The sequence below is a fragment of the Armigeres subalbatus genome, chromosome 3 (genome assembly GCF_024139115.2).
Source record: "Armigeres subalbatus isolate Guangzhou_Male chromosome 3, GZ_Asu_2, whole genome shotgun sequence".
Taxonomy (NCBI): domain Eukaryota; kingdom Metazoa; phylum Arthropoda; class Insecta; order Diptera; family Culicidae; genus Armigeres; species Armigeres subalbatus.
In genome coordinates, this window is record NC_085141.1 from 45,560,039 (window position 1) to 45,571,320 (window position 11,282).

At 40.2% G+C, this 11,282-nt stretch overlaps 1 protein-coding gene across 1 annotated transcript in view; it reads right to left on the reverse strand.

Annotated features, from left to right (window-relative positions):
* The window catches only part of LOC134221610 (uncharacterized), a 637,051-nt gene extending 628,776 nt beyond the window's left edge, over positions 1-8,275 (reverse strand). The window contains exon 1 of the mRNA XM_062700799.1: positions 7,076-8,275. The gene's annotated coding sequence lies outside the window, so the exon portion shown is untranslated. The remainder of the gene's footprint in view (positions 1-7,075) is intronic.
* Between the last annotated feature and the right edge of the window lie 3,007 nt (positions 8,276-11,282).

Genomic DNA, 11,282 nt, shown 5'->3' on the forward strand with positions numbered 1-11,282 from the left:
CATTGAATATACCTTTCATTGCGTATGTTCATGGGTATCCAAGAGAACACTTGAACAATCAGCAAGAACTTCACGCGTAACCAGAGTTCGTTCGGCCTAATTAAATAGTTATACATGCCTTTTATAGTACGTAGAATAGAATGCACCCATTTTAAATGTTCATGGTCATCCAAGAAACCCCTGAAGTAAGGCATTAGGATCTACACCAGAGATATATCAGCCTGTTTTAAATTTGGTACATGCCTTTGGGGCCCATGGATAAATGCGTTCATGGCATATGCTAATGGTCATCCTAGAAATTTATGGAGTTATACTTCTAGGCTTACACGAATATCTAGAGGGTCTTTAAGGTCACTCCTTACGGAATCCAAGTTTCAAGTGCTCGCGTTTTCGGGGGCACACCACTCGATATGGAAGTAACGCACAACTGTCATTTTTATTATTTCACGCATGCTGCGACACAGCAAAGCTAAATCATCAAAAAATACAGTTGTGCGCCGCCTCCGTATCGATTGGTGTGCCCCCGAAAACGCGAGCACTTTGAAACTTGGATTCCGTGAGGAGTGGCCTTAATCTAATTTTAATATGGTACATGATCTTTGCGATATTAGCCCGTTTTTTCCCTCACGTTCTCGGCGTGAAGTTGTATCGTTCCAATTTATTTACATTTTGCATTTCCAAAGCATATACTTCATATTAGTGATATCAATGAAGTTTGTATACTACCTGGAACCAACAACAACAAGACAACAATAACTATTTGGAATGCTAATATATCAAGATGAGGTTTCACATCTTGTTTATTCTTCAATAACTGCCCAGAGCTAATGACAACAACTTGAACTACTTGAAATGCAAACATATATCAATAGCCTTCCGTTCGTGGGTTGATCTACAGATCATTCCTATATGGAGTTCATAGACTACCTAGTACCATGGCAAAAACAAAAATTACAGCAGACGTTCGATAACTGCAAGTCATTTAACTGCAATTCGATAACCGTTTGACGTCTAGAAGGCGTTGCAGTTATCGAACGGCATTCGATAACTGAAAAGTAAACATTTTGCAGTTATCGAACGGCTACTGTACTAGGAATGCGTATATTTACTCAGATGAGGTTGACCCGATTTTGTCACTCCCAGATTTTGTCTACCCCTGATTTTGCCTAACCCGATTTTATCACGTTTTCGATCCAATTTGCCGCAAACAATAAAGATTTTCATGAAATAACTTTCACTGCCTGTAGCTTATTATGAATCATTTATGAGTACCTGTTGATAAGTTTGTACGTCTCTTCGACAAAAAAATACGGATTCCATTCACGTATTTTGCCTTTCCTTCATTACGGAGCCCACGACAATAAAAATAACTACTTAAAATACAAACATATACCAAGAAAGAGTCTCACAACTTGCTTATTTTCAAATAACTGCCTCTATTCAGGAGGTTGATCCATCGACCTTGACTCTATTTCATAGAGTGGAGCTCAAGACAACAACAAGAACTACTTGGAATACAAACATATACCAAGATGGGGTCACAAAACTTGTTTATTCTTCGACAACTGCCTCCATTACGGAGATTGATCTAGAGAACTTCGGTGGGGTTTGATCCAACGAAACCAGTACGCTAGACAGGTGTTTTCCCTACTAAGCTACGAAGGACCTCCGTCGTCCTCCGCAGCTTAGCGGGTACTGATGAAACCAAATTCACAGCACCGGGCATGTAGCCGAACTCTCGCAATACATTCTCAGAACTAACTCTCTCATATATGTTTTTGTACAATGTAAACCAAGTAGGATGAGTATTTAGTGTTATCTGGCTCCTACACACTTGCTTCATCACCAACGGCGCTCGATGAAGTAGGGTTGTGTGAGATTGGGCCAGTTGGTCGTCAGATCCCAACTCGACCACATAAGCGAAGAAAGATCGCCTTTCGAGCTCAGCACATTCAAAGTTAATTGCCTATGTTCCGGGTATTGAGCCACCCGTAGTGGAAATTATTTACTATGTCTGAAACTCGATTATGCATATGCACAACATGTAATAGATTAAGTTCGGAAAAGGTATTGGAGGAAAACCGCTACCTTCCGTCCCTCCCAGTTGTTCTTCAATAACTGCATCCGTTACGGAGGTTGATCTACCGACCTTGACTCTATGGAGTTCGTAGACTACCTGGAGCCCACGACAACAACAAAAACTACATGGAATACAAACATATACCAAGAAAGGGTCACGCTACTTGTTTATTCTTCGATAACTGCTTCCATTACGGAGATTGATCCGAAGATCTTGACTGTATGGAGTTCGTAGACTACCTGGAACTCACAACAACAAGAAATACATGAAATACAAACATATACCAAGAAGGGGTCACACAACTTGTTTATTCTTCAATATCTGCCTCCATTACAAAGGTTGATCCACAGACCTTGAATCTATGGAGTTCGTAGACTACCTGGAGCCCACGACAACAAGAACTACTTGGAATACAAACATATACCAAGAAGAGGTCACAAAACATGTTTATTCTTCGATAACTGCCTCCATTACGAACTCTATGGAGTTCGTAGACTACCTGGAACCAATGACAACAAGAACTACTTAGAATACAAACAAATACCATGAAGGCGTGACACAACTTGTTTATTCCTCAATAACTGCCTCCGTTACCAATGTCGAACCCCATACCTTGACTCTATGGAGTTCGTAGACTACCTGGAGTCCTCGACAACAACAAGAATTACTTGGAATACACACATGTACCAAGAAGGGGTCACGCAACTTGTTTATTCTTCGATAACTGCCTCCATTATGGAGATAGATCCGAAGATATTGACTGTATGGAGTTCGTAGACTACCTGGAACTCACGACAACAACAAGAACTACATGAAATACAAACATATACCAAGAAGGGGTCACACAACTTGTTTTTTCTTCAATAACTGCCTCCATTACGGAGGTTGATCCACCGACCTTGAATCTATGGAGTTCGTAGACTACCTGGAGCCAACGACAACAACAAGAACTACTTGGAATACAAACATATATCAAGAAGGGGTCACAAAACTTTTTTATTCTTCAAGCGCTGCCTTCGTTACCGAGGTCGATCCCCAGACCTTGACTCTATGGAGTTCGTAGACTACCTGGAGTCCTCGACAACAACAAGAACAACTTGGGATATACACATATACCAAGAAGGGGTCACGCAACTTGTTTATTCATCGATAACTGCCTCCATTACGGAGATTGATCCGAAGACCTTGACTGTATGGAGTTCGTAGACTACCTGGAACTGACGACAACAACAAGAACTGCATTAAAAACAAACATATGCCAAGAAGGGGTCACAAAACATGTTTATTCTTCAATAACTGCCTCCATTACGGAGGTTGATCCACCGACCTTGAATCTATGAAGTTCGTAGACTACCTAGAGCCCACGACAACAACCAGAACTACTTGGAATACAAACATATGCCAAGAAGGGGTCACACAACTTGTTTATTCTTCGATAACTGCCTCCATTACGGAGATTGATCCACAGATCTTGACTCTATGGAGTTCGTAGACTACCTGGAGCCCACGACAACAACAAGAACTACTTTGAATACAAACATATACCAAGAAGGGGTCACACAACTGGTTTATTCTTCGTTAACTGCCTCCATTACGGAGATTGATCCGAAGACCTTGACTGTATGGAGTTCGTAGACTACCTGGAATCAATGACAGCAACAAGAACTACTTGGAATGCAAACATGTTTTAAGAAAAGGTCATTGGATGACCCGGAACATATACTGCTTTCACAGCTAAGCACCATAAAGAGCATGTACCGTTTTTGAATTTACACGATAGACCTTTGGTTACGTTAGCAGACCATAAGATTTTATTCCAGGGATTTTTTGGGTGACTTAGGCCTTACTCCAGGGGTTTTTGGAGACCCAGAATGTATACTGTGAACACCGACTATTCTAAGAAGCGCAATGAGCATGATATATATTCGAAACTGGTTGATAGTCCTTCGGTTACGTTTGTAGACTCTTAAGTCTTACTTCAAAGATTTTTTGTATAACCATGGACAAAAGCTGTAAACCTTGACTATGGGCAAAAAGTATATGAGTTTCTGTTTCCAAAACTGTCAAAATTATCTAAATCGGTTGAAAATTGTTAAAGTTATGAAAATATCAATTTAGTGGAACACGGGTACCCTGTCGGCCATCCACGTGGTAAAAAAAATCAGATGCCCCTCCCCACGTCCCTCCTCACTGTATCAACGTGATTTTCTCACAGATGCTACATTTTATGGAGTTCTTAGATGTCACCGAGTTTCAGCTTTCAGCTATAAAAATTCATTGAAATATCACCACTTGAATTTGAAAAAGGAACACGGGTACCCCGTCGGCCGCATAAGGGTTAAATGCCCAAAAATGATGAATTTTTCTTAATATTTTTTTATTAATGCATCCAAAACGGGTATCCATCATAACGCTTTCGAAGCTAGATGTACATAGAAAGATAGGGAATTTTATAACGAATATTTTGCTAAAAATAGCAACCTCCTATCTCTATCCGTTTAAAATTTATTCACGATTTACTGCAGCTTGGAAAAAGACTTTTTGAAATTTCGGATCATAATACCTGGATCATGTTTAGAAACGCCTACTTTTCCATACCAACCAAATGAGTGCTTTAATAACCAATATAGCATTCATATGAGTTGCATAAAATTGGTTTTAATACTTATTTGAGTGTTATAATGGAAACCCAACGATGGACCAGCAGTAACATGACTGACTACAAATTGTTCAGTTAGTCTGGGTGAGTACTCAAATAGATTGATGAATATGGTTTCAAAACTACCCATAGGTAGGTTCAGCTATCGTTTCATGGTTTGGTGAGCTGTGCAATGTTTCACGATAACATGGAAATTTATTGTTTTCTGACCAACTTGATTTTTTAACCAGCACGATCATGTGAAGTTAATCCGGCTGGATCATTTTGGTCCCGATTTATCGATGCAATCAATTTATCATTGTATTCAGTATTGGTAGGCAAAATAGTTCGTAATTAGTGTAGATTGTTCTTATTTCCAGAGATTCCGTAGATGGTAGATGCCAAATATTTCAATATGCATTATAAAATAATAATGATAATAGTAATTTGTGTAACTAGTTGCAAAAAGATGATTTAATCATCATGGTTGTACGTTTATCCAACGAGGCTTGCCGAATGAGATAAATACTACGAGTGCTGATAAAATCGAGTTTTGCAATTAGTTGCACACACTATTTTTTGCAATGGCGTAAAATGAGCTTCAATATGGCGTAAAATATGAAAAATCGATATCAAAATGATCTAGTTGGATTTGCTTCACATGATCGTTCTTGCAAAAAATCAAGATGGTCACAAAACAACTAATTTCCATGTTATCGAGAAACATTGCACAGCTCGACAAACCATGACACGAAAACTGAACCTACCTATGGGTAGTTTTGAAACCATATTCATCAATCTATTTGAGCACTCACCCAGACTAACTGAACAATTTGTAGTCAGTCATGTTACTGCTGGTCCATCGTTGGGTTTCCATTATAACACTCAAATAAGTATTAAAATCAATTTTATGCAACTCATATGAATACTATATTGGTTATTAAAGCGCTCATTTGGTTGGTATGGAAAAGTAGGCGTTTTTTACTTAAACATGATCCAGGTATTATGATCCGAAATTTCAAAAAGTATTTTTCCAAGCTGCAGTAAATCGTGAATAACTTTTAAACGGATAGAGATAGAAGGTTGCTATTTTTAGCAAAATATTCGTTATAAAATTCCCCATCTTTTCATTTATAGTTTCGAAAGCATCATGATTGATACCCGTTTTGGATGCATTAATAAAAAAATATTAAGAAAAATTCATCATTTTTGGGCATTTAAAGCATCAGTGAAAAATATATAGACCTAAAACATGCGGTATCAAAGTTTTACCATAAAGTATAGACCCTAAATTAAATGTAAAAAATATAAAATGGATGGGTTTCATCGAATTTGTTTCCGATATACCGGTATTTTCGATGTTACCTATAAAAAATGCACTTTTTTCATAAAACGCGTCGGGGCCACCCCTAAACGTCATTTCCCAGAGTTGTCGTAGAACAATTTTTCTTTTGTTTTACCCTAAGCTTTCATTTGAAGGTTGAGCCCCCAAAATCCCAGACTTTGTCCAATTTTGGGACACCCTAGTGTTCAGTCTGTACGACCTCTGGTCGAAGACGGTGTTCCTGTCTTTTTTAGAATCTCGAAAGATGTAGAATGTTATTCAACAAGTGAGTCTAAACGCTACCAATTGTCCACTATACATTGTTCACCGCAACCATTTCCCGTTTCTACCACCTACCACCTACTTCTATGAGGCTTAGCCCTACAAAATAAATGTTTATAATTTTAAAACTACAGCACTATTTTAGGTGAATTTGGAGAAATAGTCAATTCTCTACTTAAACAATTGTATTAATATCTCACAATTCTGTAATATTTTGATCTAGTGTCTGTAAAAAAAAACTTGTCTTTCTCGTATTTTTGTATTAAAATCTTGCCGAACCTGTATATGGGCAGATTTTATAAAGTTTATTACATGATTGTTTTTTGAGTATTCATGTAATAATAGCGTAACTTCCGCTACAACGTTCATATCAAAAATTTATAATTGAAAGAAGCTTAAGAGCATCATGGATTATTGTCTCCTTATAGGAAAACATGATTGACTAGTTGGCCAGTCAATTATCTGGGCGTTATTCACGCCATGACATGAGTTGAATCCTTAGCCAGGGGAAACGCAATCAATTTTCAACCACACGGAACAGGTCAGCTGTTAAACACCCCAAACCAACGCCTAACCACAATTGAATGAAATCTAAACCGCAACGCATCACTGATGGGGTCAAACAAAACGAAATACACATGCCAACTAGATTATCTCTCCGTTTGATTCGATTCGCATCAACCGATTTCATGGCCGGCCAGCTAATTTCGTTTATCCCCCACAACCTACAAAAAAACGAGAAAATACTCACCAGCCCTTGCTATTCCAATATCGGAACCAGTAATTCCTACTCGAACGGCATCCCTCGCCAAAGCGTCCTTCAAATTTTTAATTAAAAATGTTTTCCACGCACTCTTCTTTCTCTCCAAACCAACCACGGTCGAGCTGATTCAACACTTTACCATCCATCAGAGACTCTGTGACTGTTCATTTGTAACACTGTACATCTGAACATGAGGGGGATGCTGGGCGGCACTCCCGTTGCAATTCCGATTATTTCACCCCCGGATTTTCCGGATTATTCCACACAAAAGAACTCGCTTCGAAGCTCGTAGCCCAACACGTGCGCCCCCGGGTCCAATGCTCTGTGATCCACGGTCAGTGGGCATGCCAATCGGTCGAACCACCCACATTCATCCTTTTTTATTGCCATCCACCACAGAATCCAGTAGAAACCAATGATGCATAGTGCTGGGGTGCGATTTTTTTTCTGCCGAGCGTCCGCTTTCTGTTCAATTTTAAGCTTCAAATTACATTCCTCCGGCTTCAAAAGCGCAACCGAACGGGCTATTCGCCCTCGACCACATCACCACAATGTGCGAACATATTTCAGTCAAGTCCCGCCTGGACTACCACGAAACCACACGCAAAATAAACCCGCCAAAAAAGCAAACAAAACTTTTCATCTGCACCTTATTTGCTCTTCACTGGCACGCGCAGAAAAAAAAAACATCGTAAACCCTCGAACGAACGGTGATTAACGTCAGGGCCATTGCCAGCTGCCATCACACTTCGCAGACGACGGTCCACTTCCGGCCGCGGCACTCGCGCTAGACAACATACCAACGCAAAACCTCTTTTTTATGCTATCGTTTTATGCTTCATTTCTCTTTATTCATCACCATCATCATCGAAATCATGAGCATGAGTATCGGCCGGCCAACCATCTGTATTCGTTCTTGTTCACGTGCTTCCCTTTTTCACTGAACTATGCGCGAAGTAATCCAGCGTCAGCGGCGGCAGGAACTCATTCGCCGCAGCGTGCCACGAATTATACCCCAACTAACCGGAGCAGCGCGTGTGGAGACCAAAGTTCACACAGGCCGCAGAACGCGAACGGTGTTGACGGCAGTACTACAAGGCCTACAACTGTCTGTCCACGCACACCCGCCCCATAGCTTCGGCGCGCTTCGAAATGTTCCGGTCCCTAATTCCGTTCGATACGGTTGAAGGATGCTGGGAAACTGATGCGAGAACACCGAGCGGCAACCGCTTTGGCGTCCAGCAGTCTGCCGAAATCTGTGCCCATCTCCTCGGTCGCACGAACCGATTTCGGAGGTTGCTGTCAAAACACGGATGCACACCCAGCACCGGTGATGCTCGGAATCTAGCGGTGACATGCGCGGCCGAGACGGACCCGATCCATAGATGAATTCGCCCGGATCCACATTCCAAAGGGTTCACCCACGCTGGAATGGTTTGTTGTTTCCGTTCCGCGAGATGCGATGGTCTACTGGATCCGTGTGGGATGTAAGCACATAATGTTGTGCATGGTAGACAAAACAAAACTGGGTCATCAAAGCTCTCAAGTGTAACCAATGTGAACGACATGATTTGCTATGCTAATTATTCTAGTAGCGATCTAACGTGGTCACTGTTTAATTGAATGATGTTTGGTTCATTCTAAACATTGGAGCTATCACGCCAAGCGATGAAATGTGAACTAATAAACCACCGCAGAACAGCACATCTAAAATACCCAGAACCACAGCAAATATCGATGAAGAGCAGTTCTTACATTTCACAATGTATTTAGACCGTCTAAGACGAATTAAGTACTGTCCATTTAATTCCACTAGTTAATTTTCGTAATCTTTGCAGATACGTATTTCGACCACAACTGTGTGGTCGTCTTCAGTGTCTTGTACTTGACTCGACTTGAAGAAAACAATCGCAACTTACACTATTTATACTACGCTAGGTACCTAATCTAATCTTATTTGCCTACTTTATTTACCTATACAGTAAATTACTTTATTGTTTAGGTAGAAACTTGAAGAGCCAAGAGCTGCCATTTCCCTGATCCTTATTCAACAGCGCTGTTTGTACCTGTCGGTGGATTTCCAAACTCTCAGCTACATCGAGTTTCCATGGGAAGAGACATTTCTTAAGATTTTAATATTTGATGCCGTAATTGGGTGATTTTCCTTATACACATGCTCTGCTACCTTAGATCTAAATTCGTAATGTAATCCCTTATCGTTTTCTCTTTTCGCCTTACTCACTTCCGCCATATGTTCCTTGAACCTTATATCTAATGATCTTTTTGTTTGGCCTACATAGATTTCATTGAGAACAACTTATCTTATAAACGCCTGCCTTATTCAACATTTCTACTTTATCCTTCGTTGAACCCAATAGAGACTTGAGTTGGTTGCTTCTACTGGAGAATACTAGATCGATGCCGAATTTCCTTAGTCGAGGGCGTAGCTGGTTGGTGATGTGTTTATCATATGGGACCGAAACTCTTTTCAGCGGCTCCTCTATCGGTGTCAGCGTTGTATGTCCATTTCGTCGTAGGGTCCTTTCCTTCTTGTTGATGATCGCTCGTATAGTCCTCTCCTGGTATCCGTTGATCTTCGCTGTTTCCAAGATGTATTGTAGTTCCTTCGTTTCCTTCTTCGCTCAGGGGTATCGTCTGCATCCTGTGGATCATGTGATGAAATGCTGCCATTTTATGTTGGTACGAATGGTTCGATGTATATGGGATGACTCTCATGGTGTTCGTGGGCTTCCTGTAGATTTCGAGGCTCAATGTTGTATTTGCTTCCCTGATGACTAGTAGATCCAAGAAAGGTAGTTTACCTTCTTTTTTTTTTCTTTTTTTTTCCTACCTACCTTTTTCCTAAACTACCTTTCTTGGATCTACTAGTCATCAGGGAAGCAAATACAACATTGAGCCTCGAAATCTACAGGAAGCCCACGAACACCATGAGAGTCATCCCATATACATCGAACCATTCGTACCAACATAAAATGGCAGCATTTCATCACATGATCCACAGGATGCAGACGATACCCCTGAGCGAAGAAGGAAAACCGAAGGAACTACAATACATCTTGGAAACAGCGAAGATCAACGGATACCAGGAGAGGACTATACGAGCGATCATCAACAAGAAGGAAAGGACCCTACGACGAAATGGACATACAACGCTGACACCGATAGAGGAGCCGCTGAAAAGAGTTTCGGTCCCATATGATAAACACATCACCAACCAGCTACGCCCTCGACTAAGGAAATTCGGCATCGATCTAGTATTCTCCAGTAGAAGCAACCAACTCAAGTCTCTATTGGGTTCAACGAAGGATAAAGTAGAAATGTTGAATAAGGCAGGCGTTTATAAGATAAGTTGTTCTCAATGTGAAAAAATCTATGTAGGCCAAAAAAAAGATCATTAGATATAAGGTTCAAGGAACATATGGCGGAAGTGAGTAAGGCGAAAAGAGAAAACGATAAGGGATTACATTACGAATTTAGATCTAAGGTAGCAGAGCATGTGTATAAGGAAAATCACCCAATTACGGCATCAAATATTAAAATCTTAAGAAATGTCTCTTCCCCATGGAAACTCGATGTAGCTGAGAGTTTGGAAATCCACCGACAGGTACAAACAGCGCTGTTGAATAAGGATCAGGGAAATGGCAGCTCTTGGTTTTTCAAGTTTCTAATTAAACAATAAAGTAACTTACTGTAAAGGTAAATAAAGTAGGCAAATAAGATTAGATTAGGTACCTAGCGTAGTATAAATAGTGTAAGTTGCGATTGTTTTCTTCAAGTCGAGTCAAGTACAAGACACTGAAGACGACCACACAGTTGTGGTCGAAATACGTATCTGCAAAGATTACGAAAATTAACTAGTGGAATTAAATGGACAGTACTTAATTCGTCTTAGACGGTTTAATACATTCCACTAAAAGAGCTTAATATATTTTTCTGAAAATGTATTTAGTTTGATTAATTTTAGTTTATTACTTGAGGACCCCTAGTCATTAGAACGAACCATGTGAAGGTTTTCTTAAACAAGGAAGTGCAACACCGAAATTGTGAGTTTTTTTCAATTTGTGTTAAACTGTGTGAACTAATTAATATATATATAGCTTTTTAGCTAACAAATAAAACGTCTTTTGCTGCTATGAGCATCGCGTTTGACAATCCCTCCCGCAACAGCAGTTTT